Source organism: Cryptomeria japonica, chromosome 4 (assembly GCF_030272615.1).
Source record: "Cryptomeria japonica chromosome 4, Sugi_1.0, whole genome shotgun sequence".
NCBI classification, from domain to species: Eukaryota; Viridiplantae; Streptophyta; class Pinopsida; order Cupressales; family Cupressaceae; genus Cryptomeria; species Cryptomeria japonica.
Window position 1 is genome coordinate 285,183,107 of NC_081408.1, and position 20,618 is coordinate 285,203,724.

A 20,618-nucleotide genomic window follows, 5' to 3' on the forward strand; every position below is an offset into this window, starting at 1 on the left:
ATGTCAGCTGCAGATTGGCAAGACCACCACTTTAGTAGACCTTAGAGTGACTCCACTTGGATCTTATGGAATCGTACTTGGCATGGATTGGCTTTATGCCCACAGAGCCAAGATGGATTGCTGCCTGAAAAAGATCGAGTGTGAGGATGATCATGGTTCGCCCATAGTTATCACCGGGATTCGGAGGCCCGTGTCTCTTCGTATGATCTCCGTAATGCAGCTTAAGCGGAAGGGATGTCAGCTTTTTGCTATCACCATAAGTGACAGAGAGGAAAAGGAGGAAAAAGAAACATCGCTCGATGACCATCCTATCCTTAAGGGATATTCAGATGTATTTCCTTTAGAGTTACCGAGAATGCCTCCCCACAGAGAGATTGATTTTTATATAGACCTAGTACCAGGAGCCGAGCTATTTTCTAGAGCACCTTATAGAATGACCACAAATGAGCTTAATGAGCTTAAAATTCAGCTTGAGGAACTTCTTGAGAAGGGTCATATCCATCCTAGCGTATCCCCGTGGGGTGCATCAGTTATCTTCGTTAAGAAGAAGGATGGATCTCTCCGATTGTGTATGGATTATCGGCAGCTAAATAAAGTAACCATCAAGAACCGATATCCTTTGCCCAGGATTGATGATTTATTTGACCAGCTTCAGGGTGCCAAAGTCTTTTCCAAAATAGATCTGAAGTCAGGATACCATCAGTTGAGAATAGTGGAAAGTGATATCCACAAGACTGCATTTCACACTAGATATGGTCACTATGAGTTTACCATAGTCCCCTTTGGACTTACGAATGCCCCAGCAGTTTTTATGAGCCTCATGAATGGGGTGTTCCGTACCTTTCTGGACCATTTTGTTATTGTGTTCCTCGATGATATACTGATTTATTCTCGGAATGAGCAGGAGCATGAGGAGCACTTGAAACAGGTATTGCAGTGTTTGCGGGATAACCAGTTGTTTGGCAGCCTATCGAAGTGTGCTTTCTTTCGATCTGAGGTCAAGTACCTTGGACATGTTATTTCCGGTGATGGGATCTTAGTTGACCCATCAAAGATTAGGGCTATTATGGATTGGCCAGCGCCTACCAGTGTGATAGAGGTCAGGAGTTTCATGGGTTTAGCAGGATATTACCAACATTTTGCCGAGGGTTTCTCCAGAGTCGCACACCCTATTACCTCTCTTCAGCGTAAAGGGAAGAAATTTGAGTGGACAGAGAAGTGCGAGAAGGCCTTTCAGGAACTCAAGAAGGCACTTACTAGCGCTCCTATCCTTGTTGTACCAGATCCTTCAGCTGATTTCATGGTCTATACAGATGCTTCCCTAGAGGGTTTAGGGGCAGTTCTTATGCAGGGTGGTAGGGCCATAGCTTTCGAGTCTAGGAAACTTAAGACTCATGAACTTAATTATCCCACTCATGATCTTGAGCTCGCAGTAGTAGTGCATGCACTTGTGAGGTGGAGACACTTCCTTTTAGGACATCACTTCGAGTTGCATTCAGATCATCAGAGTCTTCAGTACATCTTCACTCAGCCGAACCTTAATGCACGTCAGAGGAGATGGATGGAGTTCTTGTGCGAATATGATTTTGACGTTCACTACATCAAAGGAAAGGAAAATGTAGTTGCAGATGCTTTGAGTACGAGACGTCATGAGATTTGCACCATATCCATGGGATCAGACTTGAGAGACCGTATACTACGACACTTGTCAGAGGATGGATGGTATGCAGAGGTATGTCAGGTATTACGTTCTCAGGTTACTCTAGAAGGGAAATTTGTGGATTATTCTTTGGAGTCTGATGGACTGTTACGCCACAGAGGGCGCATTTATGTACCTTCCTCTGGAGGGTTGTGAGAGTTCATTGTCTCAGAAGCTCATAGAGCTCCTTATGCAGCGCATCCCGGGGTTAAGAAGTTGCATGCAGACTTGAGACAGTTGTATCATTGGCCGGGAATGCGGCAGCTCATTGCTGAGATAGTAGCTCGGTGTCTCGAGTGTCAGAGGGTAAAGGCGGAGCACCGCCATCCAGGTGGGTTGCTTCAGTCTCATGCTATACCAGAGTGGAAGTGGGATACTATATCCATGGATTTCATCATTGGTCTCCCTATGTCTTCTCGTCGCCATGATGCTATCTTGGTGACAGTTGACAAGTTGACCAAAGTAGCTCACTTTTCACCAGTTCGTACTACATTCACAGCTCCAGCAGTAGCACAGGTGTTCTTGTGAGACATTATTAGACTACATGGCGTACCCCGCAAGATTATTTCTGACAGGGATTCTCTTTTCACTTCCACCTTTTGGAAGTCATTACAGGTAGCTATGGGCACCAAGCTCAATTTCAGTACAGCCTATCACCCGGAGACAGATGGTCAGACAGAGAGGGTCAATCAGGTGTTAGAGGATATGCTTCGTATGTACGTCATGGATCATCAGACCCGGTGGGAGGAGTATCTTCCTTTAGTGGAGTTTGCCTATAACAATGGGCATCACACTTCTTTGGGGATGCCACCTTACCAGGCACTATACGGCAGGCCTTGCAGGACGCCCTTGAGTTGGGATCGCATAGAGGATAGAGTTGCTATTGGTCCTGAGTTAGTTCGGGATATGGAACAGCAGGTGGATTTGATTAGGCAGCATCTCAGAGAGGCTCAAGATAGACAGAAGAAGTATGCCGATGCAAAGAGGATAGATCATAGTTACTTGGTTGGAGACAGAGTTTTCCTGAGAGTGCGACCGCATAAGAGTCCGATCCGTTACGGAAAGGGTTCTAAGCTCGCACCTCGCTTTGTTGGACCTTTTGAGATTTTCGAGAGGATAGGCCCAGTTGCCTACCATTTAGCTTTGCCACCTAGCCTGTCACGCATCCACGATGTGTTTCATGTTTCAGTTTTGAGAAAGTATATCTATGATGAGTCTCACATTTTAGATTGGGATGCCTTGCAGGTGGAGTCAGACGGGTAGCTAGCTTTGGAGCCCATTCGCATTTTGGCACGCCGGACATTGGCCCTTCGAGGTCGAGAGCTGGACCAGGTTAGGGTCCAGTGGGATTGTTATGATGAGGTTATGACTTCATGGGAGGATGCAGCACGTATGAGATCAGAGTACCCTCACCTCTTTGATGAACTCCAAGAGGAACTTCATGCCTAGAGGGGGAGGATGTGAGGCCTCACCTCGACTCAGTCTGACATTCAGTGGATTTTATATTTTAGACTATTATGGATACTTTATTTTGATGCATTTTGAGACTTAGAATTTATATGATTTCAGGACTTGGATAACATTGCTATGATTTGATGATTTACTTACATGCTTTATGAGATAGAACACTACATAATTGTTAGATAGGATGATATTGCAATGTTAGATGTCATTATTGATTTTGCAGGACTTTACTCTGAATATATAACCATGATGTATGTTTAGTTTATGTGAATTGGGATGAAATTGCTTATGTGAATTTGCTTGATAAAAGTTGTATTTGATCTGTGCAGATGAAAATTGTATGCTACTGATGATGTGCATTGTTATATTATTGAATTATATTATAATTGGATATTTGGAAGTACTAATGTGTAAATTGAGATGCGCAGGAAATTTACCATGTGACCATGGAAAATTACGGAGAATCAAACCTAGACCTATGTATGTTTGTAAAGCCAAGGTTTGTCTATTTGGAGAGACAACACCCCGTTTGTGTTGTATTTTATTCGTAATTGTATATGCTGCATGAGTGTTAGAGTGTTAATTAAATTTTAATGTGTAAAAACCTCAAGAGACAACTTCATATTTTATTTTTGTAAAAGTGTTTTAATTGTGTCACTTGACACGTGTGTATTTAAATTTAATTATTTTGTCTCTTGGAGGGAAAGTGTTTTATTATAGTTTCTTAAATAAATTAATGTGTTGTCATAAATACTTTGGGAATATAATATTTGGAGTGGTCAACTTATGTTTGACCCGAAAATAAACTTCAGAGGGGTTTAAAATGGGTTAAATGAACACCTAGGGGTAGTTTAATAGGGTTTCCTAATGCCCATAAGGTATACCTAGGGGTTAGGGGTAATTTTAGGCAAGTTTCTACTTTATAATGATCTTTTTAACACTTTAAAAATTGGCTTTTTTGAGTTGAGCGAAAATTGAAAATTGAAGTGAAATCAAATCAAGATTTTTCCTTTTGGGAAGGAGAGTCTTTTTGCATTTTTGCTTTCTTTCTTCTTTTTGTTTTTTTTTGAGAATCTTGTGAGAACTCAGTGAGAGAGCTTCTTAAGGAAGATTTTTGGGAATAGCAGGGTAATCACCCACTCTCCATTTTTGGAGACAGAAGAAAATTTAGAAGAAAAATAATGTTATGGAATAGAGGAAATTGAATAAGGGTAGAAGGAAAAAGATTTGTGGATTGGGCAGCTCTTCATCAGAAATCATAATAACCTTTGGGCAGATTAAGGTTGGTTTCAATTTTTACTTTTAATGCCTTTTTCTTTGTTTATGTCTGGAAATTGTTGAATGAGAAATCTGTATTCTTGAAAATGGATGTTTGAAAATCTTTTGGTGTTTTGTTTTATGAATGAATGTGTTTTGGGAGTTTTCTCAAGATCTCTTACTCTTGGGAGAGAAGAGGATCTTGAGGGTGGTAGCAGTGACAGCCCTCGAGTGAGAGACTCTCTTTTGAGAGCGATCACAAGGGATCTTGGTGTGACCCTTGTTGCATGGCTTGTTTGTGCAATGGGGGTCATAAGGAGGGTAATAATGCTAGAATGCCTTTGGGGGGCATAAGGATTTAGGGGTTGAGATTCTTGATATTTCATTTGTGTCATGAGATGGCTTCTTGTTTATTACATACTTGCAGATTCTCCTTAGGGTATTTGGTCCACTACCACCCTTTGAAAAATGATCACCACCAGAGTGTGGTGCTGTGAAAGCCAGGTTGGGAGAGTGTCTAGATTATTTGTATGCTTTGTGTTTCTATGTGTTTGCCTGTTTGTTACCCGTCTAGGAATTGGTTCTCTGAGCTCGGGGGTGGCTACCAGTTAGCCTAGGCTGGGAGGTGAGCACTCCGTGGTCATATTTGTGTTTTCTATTATGCAGGAAATTCAGAGGAAAGAGAATAGGAACCATGAAAGAGATACAAAAGGTTGTTATTGAAGATACTTGAAATCAGTTGCAGATGTTTGTTTAAAGTTGTTATAGAAATATGCCTCATTCATAGAAAAGAGAAGCAAGTTGTATTTTGTGAAAGTAGACTTGAAGTTTTATTGTTGTGACTATTCAGAGAAAACATTCTGTAAATTGGTAGAATATTTGGAAATGTTTTAAAAAAAGAAAAACTTGATATTTCTACTTTTGGTTTATTTCAAAGAAAAAAAAATATTTTGTGTTGCATGCAAAAGTTTCTTGTATTTTGGAAAGAAATAAAAGAATTGTTTCATTTAGATTTTACCTGTATTTTTAATTGAGGCAAATTAGAAGTTTATTTATGCTGGAAGCTTTTAAGTATTTTAAATGGAAAAAAAAAAAAAAAAAGTTGTTTTATGTGAATATTTTATTAAAAAAAAATAATGAATGAATATCTTTATTTCCAAAAAAAGTATAATGTATCTTTGTAATATACATTAAATTGTATTTTTGTTAACATTGATTTAAAAGCTTGTTTTATAGATATATATATATATATATATATATATATATATATATATATATATATATATATATATATATATATATATATATATATATATGTTTTTGATTAAACTTAATGTTTTCTTTTCCTTTATTATATTAGTTTAAAATTTTGCATGTAAAATTCTCTTTTAAAAAAAATATATATATAAATTTTATATTGAATTAAATTTCATCTTTTAACTATGAATGTAAAAGTTATGTGTATTTAAATATACACATATATATATATATATACATATATATATATATATAAATATATATATATTTATATATATATATAAATATATATATTTATATATATATATATATATATATTTTTTTTATATATTATTTTTTTTTTTTAAAATTAAACTTTGGGTCCCCGCGGACTCCACTGTGGTACGCAAAGTGGACGACCGCGCGGCGCCCACTGTGTGCACACACAGTGGAGCCGCTCACGGCTCCAACTGTGTGGGCACACAGTGGACGGCCACGGCCGCCACTGTGTGGCCACACAGTGGAGCCGCCAGCGGCGCCCACTGTGTGGGCACACAGTGGTGCCGCGGCGCCCACTGTGCGCTCACACAGTGGTGCGCACCCGGCCAGGCCTGCCTTCCTCCTCCGTGAGTTGCGAAATCATGTTTTTTTCATGGCCGCCAAGGGCTTCGGCCCAGCCAAAAAAGAAAGATTGTTAAAAAAAAATTGGATTAAACCCTAGGTCGAAAGGGGCTAGGGTAGTTTAGTTTTTAAATAAAAAAATAAATATGTTATTTGGTTTAGAAAATGTTTATATAAGAAATTAGAACCCTAATTAGGGTTGGGCAGCATTATGAAATAATATTTAGGAAGATATAATGGTTTTTAAATTTTGAATTGAAATATTGTCATCTTAGCCAAATATATAATATATATATATAAATATCCATATATATATATGGGTATATATATATATATATATATATATATGAATTTTTGAGTATTTTAAATAAGTAATTAAATTATAAATATATAAATATATACATATACAAATATGTATATATGTATATATATTTATAGAATCCTGATTTTAATGTTGGGATAAATTATGAAGAGGAATTTAAAGAAAAGATTTGAAAAGACTATATAGTCATATCGGGAGATAAAATTAAAATACCTCTCCTATTTCCTTTAGTTTGATTAATTTTATAAACCTTTTGTCTAAGTATCTCTGGGAGGTAGAATTTAACTAGCAGGTTTTCCGCAATTAAAATTTAACGATTAATCGATGCTTAGTTCGTTTCGGAATTAGCTCGAGTTTAATAATGAAAATTTCTTTAACGTTTGTCGCAAGAGTGAACTTGTTAATTAAATTAGTATCTTTTAAAAAAAAAATTTGTTCCGTTTTTGCCCTAAATTTTGGGCATGACATCTCGTATCATTTATTATCTCATTGACTCTACCCATCATTAAGCTTATTTGTCATGGTTTGCTGCTAAAGATTATTCTATTTGCAACTTCTATACATCTTTTCATTTCCTCATTATTTATAGAACCACACATACTCAAAAGTTCAACTTCTTTAATCTCTTTGCATCTAACTTATTATACAATGATAAAGGAATTTCCTTCAAAATCTCTACCAAAGCCTTCTTATATATGTCTAAATGTAACAAAAATGCTTCTTCCATTTCATTTTGTTCATTATCATCTAAATATTCATAGAAATTTCACACATTCTTCGAAATTCCATCTTTAGTTACCTCATCAATCAATTATGCACAAGTCATTTAGGGGATGATGGTAACATTACCAGATTCAATTTCTTCATCTATCACACTCTTTTTCTTCTTGCTAGGGGTTGGAGGAGCGGATGGAATAGTCTACCTCTTCTAAGTAAGTTTACTTTCTGGAGATGTGGATGCAGTAGTTACTTTTCTTATTAGCTTCCCCCTTGGTTCCACCTTTTTCTCTTCTACCAAAGGCTTGTCAACTTTCTTCCTTTGTACCCTTCTGAATGCAAGAGGTTTATTATCCTCTGGATCAGAGTTAGAAGTGATAGAAGAAATGAAATTCTCACGCCTCTTTACCTCAGGAGCAGTAGCCGTTGCCAGTTGATCTACCAATTTAGATCCAGAATCTAGTTCTGTATCTATCATGTGAATTACATTTTGAACAAATTGATGAATACTAAGAGATGGGGGGGGAGGGGGGGGTGAATTAGTATACCCAAAAATATTGAACTTAAACACTTAAACAATTTAGTAGTAAACTGGTATAAAGTTTTACTAACAACCGGTTAACACAAATGCAAACCAAACAGTAAATAAGGCATTCACCCACAGAAGCACAATCACCATAACACAAGAGATTTTAATGTGGAAACCCAAATGGGAAAAACCATGGTGAGATGAAACTCACAAGTAACTATCTGTAGAATAGTAACCAGACTGCTTAAGGTCATACAATGTTCTTTACTAGAATAGATCCTGTTAGGAATCTCAATCTCTATTAGGAGATAAGTCTGATTAAAGACTACCTTGTGAGAAGATTTCAGATCCACAGCTATGAACCACCTTGTTAGAGGATTTACAAAGGCTTTTCCAGGCCTACCCGGTTAAGGGTTACAGACTTGTCGAAGATGTGACTAATCAACAAGTGAGTGATCTAAATACTAGCACAGTATGCTTGGTTAGATCCTTGATAGCTCATTGCTAATGCATTTCAACATTACTTCAATCTTCAAAATCTTTACACTTTGTTTCTTCCCACAGACCTAATCTTCCTCTATGATCACACATGCAAAAACCTCATCAACCACACAAAACCCTAACAACATCTAAAACCCTAGACATGATGTCCTTATAAAGGAATCTGATTTCATGTCAATCCAATTGGATTACATTGCAAGTTCCTAGGTTCAGTGCATCTGGACAGATTTGGTAACATGACATAGAATCACTGCCAAAGTGTCGGTGGATGATAACTCCACAAAAATAATATCAGTTAGTAACTCGTCACAGAGTAATACCGGTTCATACATTTACCTATTACTGGTTCACATATTTTACCGATTATCGATTCACACATTTTACCAATTACTAGTTTGCCAAAATGAAGACTGGGAAAAATGATAACAACCACTTTGTTTCTTTGTACCGCTTGGGATTCTCGAACCACTTGGGATTCTCGAACCGCTTGAGGTCTTCATACCGCTTGGGATCGGTAAACACTTTCTGCAAAATAGCGATAGTCTAAAGCCTATAATACATAATACTGGTTGGAACAAATATCGGTTGAGCATAACTCATACATACAAAAAGTGATCTCAAAGCAAGTGTGTGTCCATCAATGACAATCACAACAACATCATCAAAAATGGCAACAATCTCCCCCTTTGGCATTGATGGCAACACTTAGGAAAATTTTTGACATCGAAGTGTTTTACAACAAAAATATGCCATAATCAAAATTACTCCCCCTAAGCATATACACTACCCCTTTAGCAGAAAAGACAATGTATACTACTCCTTATAGAGATAAACATGAAAGTATACATAACATGCATCAAAATTTTAAATACAGAATACTACTCCCCCTTTGCCAACAATGACAAAGTACTGCGGAATAACCCCAATTTCTCATTATCATTAAAATAATAAATGTTTATGACAATAATGAGTGAAACTTATCAAAAACTAATTTAAAATCCTGCATAAATGTCTTCATGGATAAGGACCATGACTCAAGCAATGAGGTAGCAACCTCACTTTCCGTTTGCATCTAGGATACCTATTCCTCCATGGCGTCCAAGGTACTCATCTCTTGAGTGATCATTAAGGCATCCAAATTGAGATAGCACTTCTGAAGTATTTGCAGTCATGGTAGTAGAACCAGTTGAAGTTCCTACAAATCTCTAGTCTGGTTGGTGATTTCCAACTTTATTCTGGTAGTCTAGAGTTGAAATCGATGAACGGTCTGCGCAAATGTGGTGAAGGAATCATAGGGCGTCTTGAAGGTGCATATATATGCCTGCAAATCAGATTGCAGTTTGTCTTTCTGAGCAAGCACATCATCATAGAATAGATGGGGTTGGATTATCTTACTGAGCAGTAATTTCCCCTCATCCATAGCATCTCTTATGTCTTTTTGTGCTTTCTAAAGTTCTGACCGGAGCTCATTTAATTTCTTCACTAAGGAAGTCTTCAGTGCCTTTTGATGCTTCTTTTGTGCAAAGGCTTCAGCAACATCTTTTAGGCATTGCACCTAGTCCTCTACAACTGTGCATAAAAGTTTAGTTGGACCAGAGAGGAATCGGTACTGGGGAGGTTGGTACCGGGTATCAAACTGGTAAGAGTTTCTACTGCAGTTTGAATAACATCTTGTTCCTTCTTCCTCCTTAGCGCTTCCAATTGCTCTTGGGCAAGCTTAATGCTTTGCAATAGGTCTATTTCATTTCCAGATTGGAGGTCAATGGGACTGGTAATGTCAGTCGGTTTGGCTTGACTATCGGTTGCCTTAGGGGTCTCTACTTGTGTGCTCTTTTCCGCTTCCTCCTTCTCTTTGGCTCTTTGCTTTTCCTCTTCAGCCTTCTTTTTCTCCTCTTCTTCTTTCTTTCTCTTTTCTTCTTCCTTCTTTCTATCTTCTTCTTTCCACTTGTCTTCTTCTATATTCTTCTCTTCTTCCTATTTCCTCTTCTCCTCTTCCTTTTTCTTCTCCTCCTCTTCCTATTTCCTCTTCTCCTCTTCCTTTTTCTTCTCCTCCTCTTCCTATTTCTTCTTCTCCTCTTCCTTTTTCTTCTTCTCCTCCTCTTCCTTTTTCTTCTTCTCCTCTTCCTTTTTCTTCTTCTCCTCTTCCTCTTTCTTCTTCTCCTCTTCCTTTTTCTTCTTCTTCTCTTCCTTTTGCTTCTTCTCCTCTTCTTTTTGCTTCTTCTCCTCTTCCTCTTTATTCTTTTTCTCTTTCTCCGCTTCCACTTTATCAACCTTATCTTTGTCCTATTTTTCTTTTTCCACTCTCTTTGTCAGCCTTGTCCTTTGCTACATCCAGAGTGACATTTTCACCATCCAAAGCATCAATATCAATAGGGTCCACTTGTTCAGTGACCAGTTCTCCTTCACTGTCATACAGCTCATCCAATTTTCTAGTTTCTGGTTCTTGCTCAGCCTTCTTGTTGGCTTTAGACACTTGGTGCAACCTCAAACCGGCTTTGGCATGCGAGTGGGTATCTTTTACCACTTCAAGGACTTTCCCTTCCAATAACAAGAGTCTTCTTCTTCTCATGAAGAAGAGGCCTTTGTACTTTTCCATAACTTCATAAAGTTCTGAATTTGACACATCAGGAAAATATTGTACAACTATTTCTTCTCTTATTTCTTGTTCCTTTTGTATGGCAATGCACCATTTTCTATCTAAAGAATTATATAAAGAATCTGGTGTCACAGATCTAATTTATGATGGCGGCCGGTCATTAATACATAAATATTGAATAACTTCCTATTCAACTTCCTCCTTTTCATTGTCTTTAAAATCATCAAAATGGTCTATTAAATCACTTAACACCTTTCTCCTAATATTCTTTATAGGTCTTTGACAATGTGTCAAAGGTTTGTAAGAGGAAATTTCTATATTTACCAGTGTTGAAGATGTCAGTTCATTGCTGGTTGTCTTTGTCTTCTTCCTCATTTGCCTAGTCTTTTTAGGTTGTACCTCAGGTTCTATATCCTCTAAGTTTGATGAGGTGTTCTTAGTTTTCCGCTTCCTTTCAAAGACCTTGGCAGGTGCAGCTTCTGATTTCTTCTTTGCCGGTGACCGCTTGATCACTTTAAGACTTGCTGAAGTAACCGGTGCCGATACAAATGGTATTGCCTTTCCCTTCTTTACTGAAGGTTCTTTAACCAGTGTTACCCTCTCCAAATAGGTGTCAGTTCTCTTCTTCTTAGGATCAAGAGGTGAGGCAAGTAGGGTAGAGGCATACCCATCTAGCATGTCATACATTACCTCATATCCCATGGGCTCCACTTCTTCTTTTCTAGGCTCAACCACCTCCATTATGCACTCATCTACTCTAGTGATAAAGCAGATGTCCTCTTCATACTTCTTGACAATATCACCAGATATTCTCACCCTTTGGCTCATCTTGTGTCTGAACTCATCAAAGTATTTATTCAAGACTTCAGGATAACCGGTTCCTACCGCTTGTAGACTCTCTTTGGTTTTCTTGGTAACTAGTTGGTCAGTAGACCATTGTATATCACTGACTCCTGGGAAATAGCCTTGAAAATAGAAAAAAAATCCTACCAACAGTTGTCCAAATTTAAATCTTAAGGCATTGTCTTATTTAATTGACTTTAGGTTCACCAGAAGTTGCCTTTGCATATAGGTGCATAAATCAAATGAGGCATCTTCCATGATCATCCTGTAGGCGACATTTACCACTACAGTAGAGACATAGTTAATTCTGCTAGCATAGAACATCTGGTAACCTATCACCATACAAGCATATTTGACCAGATCATCCTTGATTGTATTGACAATCATTCCCCATTGGTTTCTCACAGAATCGGTGAGCTTGGTCATTTATGTCTTAATGACTTTCCTTAGGGCTGGCACATCTCCAACGTTACAGAAACCGATGATGGCATGAATAGCTTCTAGTGTGATGTCATGTGTGCACTCAAGATACATTTTGTCACCATGTACTCTGCTTAGAATGATTCAAATGTGATCATCAGTGAACTCTTCAAGAAAATACACTACATTGTGAAGCTTCTTCTTTTCCAAGATGCTATATTCTAGTTTGATCTTCTTGTCCTTCCCGTAGAATAAACTTAACTAAGAATGGATCACTAGAGATCCTAAGTCTTCTATGTTGCAATCAATATAATTTGAAATACCTTCCTCAACTATAACACCAGTAGGTATCTGGGATAGGGCATTGTATTTCGCCTTTTGTTCGATGAAATCTACCGAATCATCAGGTGCAATAGGACTGGAGTGCAATGCAAAAGCCATGATAAAATAATAAACAAGAATTTTTGATAAATACCTTCAGAAATCCACAATTTAGGGTTTGCAACTTCAGCTTCACCACACACTACTTTGGTTGCTGGATTACTGCTTTGTGTTCTTCACCTGATTGATTGATATTATCTCTAGATTCTTCTTTCAAAGTTTTTAAATCTCTTTGAATCGCGAGACAAATCACCTTTTGTTTCTCTGCACTTGAAAATTTCTTCACTCACAAATGATAAGTGAAAATGACTTGAAAATCCCTTTTAAATGAATTCTTCACCTACCATAATAAATGATCCACCATTAGGGCATAAACCCTAATTTGCCTTTTACCATTTTTGGTCTCCTCCCAATTGATAGGTATCACATACCAGTTAAGGTCTTTTATCGATGTAAACTGGGGGTTTGAAACATTTCACCATTTTTCTCCCCTTAAGCTTTTGTGAAGCTTACTTTTCTTGTTCAGCGACTTCCACACTAAGTGCAAAAACCAATTCTTCTTGTGACACTTCTTCAGGTTTCTTCTTCCATGTTGTATTCATATCTGTTTTAATAGTTTCAACATTAATCTTTCCTTCTAGAGTGACTAGTATATCATCTGATATGTTCTTTCTCATTCTACAAGTTCTAGTAGGGTGTCCCAGTTTGTTGCAATGATAGCAAACCATTCCACATGTTCTCCATGGTTCATTATTCATTCTACCATTCTTCCTCCTGCATGTTGCAACAGTGTGACTGCTACCATGACAAATCAAATAGGTTTCTTTCCAACTGGTTGCCGCTTGATAGCCACCACCACCTGACTGATGGTCATAGGCATTATACCGGTTTGGATTCCGGTTCACAGAGGATTCAGGAAAAACTTCTTGAGTCCTTTGAGGATATCTTCCAGTGTTTTGTATAATAGACCTGCATTCAGATTCTCTATGCCCAAATTTGTTGCATGCATAATAATTACCATTGAATCTATTGGATCTAGGCTTATTGTTTAGAAAGTAGGGAAAATTATTGTAAGCCTTACTTCTACATACATTGGTTGTGCCCTTCCTTGAGACAATTAAAGAAAACATGTTTGAACTTTTCTTACCTTTATCCTTTGGTGCCATTTGCTTGTTTGATGCTCCATATTTTGTTCCAGAGGTCTCACCTTCCTCATAACTAGAAAAACCAAGTCCAGTGGTATTCTTCACTAGTTTTTCTGATTCAAGCTTTTGTTCTAGCTTAAAAGTGCTCTTATTGAATTTGGCAAGTATTTCCTTTGACTTAGTGAGTTCTTTCTCAAAAATAGCCATGTTTAGTTCACCTTTCATTTTTTCTTCTTCCACTTTACTCTCTTGGAGATGAGCATTAAGTGCACTGATTTCTTGCTTCAGCTTGGAGATCTCATGATCTTTGTGTTTTACCAGATCTTCAACTTTCCTCCAGTTCTCAATCTCTTGACACATTTTGATAGTCAGTCCTTCTAGTTCCCTTCTTAGGTTAGCATTAGATTCATTCAGTTTTTCAACTTCTTCAACTAGGGCTTGCATGTCTGCTTCATCAGAAGAACTATTTTCAGTAATCTCCATTAGTTTCTCAGCATGCTCTCTTCTCTTTGCTAGAGAGGCCTTATATTTGAATTTGAGTTCATCAAAGGCTTTCTCAGTCTATGTGAGATGAAGAGTAAGTTCCCTCATAGTGTATTCCCCCATATCTCCTTCCAAGTGGTTAGACTTATAGAAAGGTTGGCTCTGATACCAAGTGATGAATACTAAGAGGGGGGGTGAATTAGTATACCAAAAAATACTGAACTTAAACACTTAAACAATTTAGCAGTAAACCCATATATCAGTTTTACTAACAAACTGGTTAACACAAATGCAAACCAAATAGTAAATCAGGCATTCACCCATAGAAGCACAATCACCATAACATAAGAGATTTTGACATGGAAACCCAAATGGGAATAAACCACAGTGAGATGAAACTCACAAGTAACTATCTGTAGAATAGTAACTAGACCGGTTAAGGTCATACAATGTTCTTTACTAGAATAGATCCTGTTAGGAATCTCAATCTTTGTTAGGAGATAAGTTCGATTAAAGACTACCTTGTGAGAGGATTTCAGATCCACAGTTGTGAACCACCTCATTAGAGGATTTACAAAGGCTTTTCCAGGCCTACTTGGTTAAGGGTTATAGACTTGTCGAAGATGTGAGTAATCGACAAGTGAGTGATTTAAATACTAGCACAGTATGCTTGGTTACATCCTTGATAGATCATTGTTAATGCATTTCAGCATTACTTTAGTCTTCAAAATCTTCACACTCTATTTCTTCACATAGACCTAATCCTCTTCTATGATCGCACATGCAAAAAACTCATCAACCACACAAAACCCAGACAACATCTAAAACCCTAGACATGATGTCCTTATAAAGGAATTTGATTTCATGTCAGTCCAATAGGATTACATTGCAAGTTCTTAGGTTCAGTGCATCTGGACACATTTGGTAACATGACACAAAATCACGGCCAAAGTGTCAATGGATGATAACTCCACAAAAATAATACCGGTTGGTAACTCATCACAGAGTAATACTGGTTCATACATTTACCTATTATCGATTCACATATTTTACCGACTACTGGTTCACACATTTTACCAATTACCAGTTTGCAAAATGAAGACTGGGAAATAGGATAACAACCACTTTGTTTCTTTGTACCTTTGTGGGATCCTTGAACCACTTGATGTCTTCATACCACTTGGGATCGGTAAACACTTTATGCAAAACAGTGATAGTCTAAAGACTATAATACATAATACCAGTTGGAACAAATACCGGTTGAGCATAACTCATACATACAAAAAGCGATCTCAAAGCAAGTGTGTGTCCATCAATCACAATCACAACAACATCATCAAAAATGCCAACACAAATGCAGACATTTTGTCTATTTTCTTTTCCCTCCTTTTCTTATTGAAGCTAGTTTTAACTTCAAAATCCTTCTCGTCTGCAGTGCCAAAGTGTTTAGCCTTATCATCCAAAGGAGAATAAATCAACATTTTAGCATATAGCTCCAAGATTTTGTCATCAACTTCATACCCCAATTCAATAACCCATATTGTTATAGGTTCCATTGTTTCCATGAGAGTTTCATCTATTTTTACCATAAAGAAAATATCAGTGGAGTATTTCTCCACAATGTGTTTTGAGATTCTCTCGCTCAGTCTCATTTTCTCTTGAAAAAATTTAAAGTATCCCCAAAGCTTCTCATCCCTATTACTACCAAGATCTATGATTGCATCTTTGATCTGCATACCTACCGGTATGTCATGAGCCCAACGTATCCTTCCCAAACCTGGTAGCTCATTCATGAAGTATAACATCAAGCAACAAATAAGATTGCCAAACCGAAAAGTTCCTTTCTTAACACCTTTTATTTTGACAAGATTCAACATTAATTCAATTCTCAACCATTCACACAAATTCATACTTTTCATTATTCTTTATCATTTGATATGCAACATGTATATAGGAACTGGCAACAAAGTTCAATCGACTTTATTGACTTACCTTGTAGCTGATGATCATGCTGGCAAATTTCATATTTGTATCTTTAATGGTGTTTACCCTCATTGACCTTCCATCAAGGGTTACGTCGGTGAGCTTCTCAACTGCAGTGTTGGAGATCTTCTTTCTTGGTTCCTATCCAACTTTGGGTAAGCTAGTGACCACTTGAATTGCTTCTTTGGTGATCATGTGGGGCTGGTCCAGCCAAATGAATTCATTATGGACCTTGCTTAGGACATATCTGATCACTTTGTCCTTGAATTCCAGAATATACAAGATTCTGATTAACCCTAGGTATTCAATGATTTGATATTCTAGCTTGATTATTTTGGAGCTACCTAGTATCATAGATTAATACATTCCCTTGATTTCCTCAATGGCTAAATCCTGCAAGGTGCAGCGAATATAGGCCCTGGCATCTTCCACATAAACCATGCCATCGAGAATCCTAAAAAATGCACTAGTAGAGTCTTCACTCATTGCAATTTGGGGAACTTCCTTGAAAATAGGTCTAAGCCTATCCTTAACCTCAATAATAGTAGGATTTGCAATGAAAGTAGGAGCAGATTATGATCCAGATGCCATTTCAAAGAAATACCTGGATAATAGTTGTCGATGGAAAGATATTGATTACTTCTTAGATAACTGCTAGAAATTTGTTGGAATGCCTTTGGTCACTCTTGATCACCTGTGATTTTCCTTCACTTCGCTCTGGTTTTCTCAAGTGCTAAGTGAGTGAAAATGAGTCCATTTTCCCCTTTTTATCAGTGAGTAAACCCTAATCCTTCACTGTCATAAATGCTTAGCGATGTGTCATACCGGATGCCAGTTTTACAATTTTATGCCAGATAAACCTCCATCAATAATCAATATCACTCTCTAGATCTCTTTCCAAATCTCCTTTAGGGAATATGCTAGATTTTGAATGAATTTTCCAACCCCTAAGGTGTATGACTCAGTTACTAGTTGAATTTCCTATCGGTGTAGGAATGCTCCGTTCTACTAGTGGAGTTAATGGTGTTGTTACTGGTGTATTTACACCTCTAGTTGGTTCTTTAGACTTTCTAACCTATCTCTTGGTGTGGTCTTGTTGTATTTCATCTACCTTCTTCTTTCCTTTCTCATTTTATTTGTCATTGCTAATCGGTGTAGTCTTGCTTCTACAGTACTTAGCAATATGACCTATTTTGTTGCATGCATAACATGTAACATTGTTCTTCTGAATTGATTTGACATATCCGGTGTCATTCCTTGACCTAAATTTATTATCCAAATGTCCAAAATTTCCACATGCATGACACTTAACATTCATTCTACAATCTTTTGACTTATGACCATATTTCTTGTAATTTATGCATTGACCGAGAATTGAATTGTAGTTTTGATTTTCTCTATTTCTACATTGTCTAGCCATATGCCCAAATTTATTACAAACAAAGCATCTACCATTGAATTTGTAAGCATTATATTGTCTTACAGGTTTCCTCTGGTCTGATGAGTTTTGCATACCAGTTGTTTGATCTTCATTTGCAGCACTGGAGCTTTTGCCTTGTACAAATCCAAGTCCTCTAGAATCTTCACTCTGCCTTTGTCTTTTCAATAAATCATCCAACTCTACAACACTAATCTTGATTTTTTATTTATACTCACTTGCAGTAATTGGATCATCTCTCAGAGTCATTATTTGTCTCTCTAGCTCTTGTTCATTATTTCAGGATTGTACCAAATCAGTTCTCAATAGATTATTCTCATGAGTCAATCTGCCACATTCTTCAAATTTGTTCTTTAAGTGCATTTTTATCTTCATCATCCTAGTTTTGCAAAAGTTCCTTCCTCTTACCTTGAGCATACGAAAACCTTTCTTGCAGAACAAGAATGAATTCATTAGCAAAATTCAATTCATCTTACAGTTTTAAGTTCTTTAGCCTTTCAGCATCATAATCCTCAAGTGCCATCTCAAGTTGCTTCTCCATAGCCATGTTCAATGAGTTCAGTTTCAGGATCTTCCTCATGTTGTTAAACTTCCTCTGAGGTACTAGGCTCTGATATGAATTGTTGGAATACAATGAATCCAAGAACATTAAGAAAGGGGGCTGAATCAGTGTTTTACCGGTATTACAAGATTTTAACCTTTTATGAGATACACATATAAACTGGTAAATGAAGAAACATATAACATGAAGTAAATAAAACACCCACATGAAAGAACACAGTAACACATAGAATTTATACGTGGAAAACCTCAAACAAGAAAAACCATGGTGGGATTTGTGACCCACAATATCAATTCACTGGCCATATGAAAGATATTACATAACACAGGGGCCTGCACATGCAGGAAGGTGCACTGCCTAGAGCACACTGCTCAACACAAAAGAGTCTCACTGACTACAAGCTTCTCCTGAGATAAAATAGTAATGGTGAACTCACAAAATGCATTTGCAATGCCAAAAAGAGTTCCATTTAAATCTCTCTTCTGTACTAGTTTATAAACCCTAAACCCCTCTACTAGTATTTAATTTCCTCCAAGAATGCTTTTCAAACCATCTACTAATCATAGCATGATATTAATTTTGCATACAAAATGATCTGCATACATATCCTTCACATCACTATATTATACTTCCTTTTCATATATCAAAATAACCTAACAGACTGACTTATATACCCTTTACAAACAATATGCCTTATGCCGGCTTACAATACAAAAGATATTCAATGTCTGCCCTAATAATTACAAAAATGATTTTATAAATAAAACCTTTCGGATCCTAGACTGATGTCGGCTTCACTGAAGTGTTGGATGCTAGTGCCGATGTCAGTGATGACCCTAAATACTACAATGTTGGTATCTACTGGTGTATGCCTCCAAATGTCAAAATATTCTAGTATATGCCTTTTATAGAATCCTGTTGCCATCAATGACAACATATGAATCCAATGAGTGTCAATTTCCAACAATCATAGGAATCTTTCTTTTAGGACAATAAAATGAACTTAGCATAGGTATTTATATGATAAGTAATATGATCAATTATTAGGAATTTGTTTGATTAAGCTTAGTCAATGTATCATATTAGGAATTTTTATGTGTTTTGGAATAATGTAATGGAGTAAAGCTATGATAATGCAAGTAACTTAGTGGTATTTAATAAATGTTAATAAGTGTTGCTTCCTTGTGATATTAGAGAGCCCTTAGAGGATTGTTATAGGATGTCATAATTCTTCCACTAAACATTTTTATGAATCTTATACGTTATCTAATATATTTACTTAAAATCGCAATGAGCTAGACATGGTTGATATTTAATATTTCTTTTAACAAAATAAAAATTATTTACCATGTGTTTTGGTTTATGAGTTATTATTTCTCTAGGGTTCCCTAGCAGGGTGTTACACACAAACATATACATATATATTTATGTGAATATATGTATGTATGCATGTATGTATGTATGTATGTATCTATATATATAGACACACACATATATATGCATATACATACGTACAAACATATACATACATATATATACACATACATACATACATACATACATACATATATATATATATATATATATGTATATATATACATATGTATAGATATGTACAGATGTATACATATGTATACATATATATATAGATGTGTGTGTGTGTGTGTGTGTGCATATATATGTATATTTATGTATACATATATGTGTATAAGTATGTATATATATATAAATATATATATGTATATGTATATATATGTATATATATCTATGTATATGTATATATATATATATATGTATATGTATGTATGTATGTATGTATGTATATATATGTGTGTGTGTCTATACATATATGTATGCATTGTCTAACCTTGTTTTACTTAAGAATAAATATCCTAAAATATCATCTTAGAAATTGTTAATATCTGAAAATGCATATAAAATATAATTCAGTGTCTTTATCTGATTTTGATCAAGGTGGAAAGAAATGGGAAAATGGCCCAAACCTAAGGCAATGTTGAAAACTTTAATGTGCCCTCTTCTCTATTTCTCTTTCATTCACAACTACACTCTTTTTTATCTTTCACTTTTGCCTCTTCTTTTGTTCGACAAACATGGGTAGTTTTAGTGCTTCAAATTCTCCTCATGTCTAGCTAAGGAATTTGTGTAGAGTGGAAAAAAAAGACCTAAGGGAGGTTATACATTGTAGGATACAATACTATTATGCTACCAAAGATATATGTTATGATATGGTGAGAAGGAGGTGACAATTATTGTCAAACCCATAAGTAAAACCCTATAAAGGGGGACAAGTACCTTTTTGGTGTTGTGGCCACCACAAGGCCATGACCACAAAGTTGGGGCCAACTATGGGGTTCCACACATAGGCAAGCCGATATAACAACTAGGCCCGACACAATACCT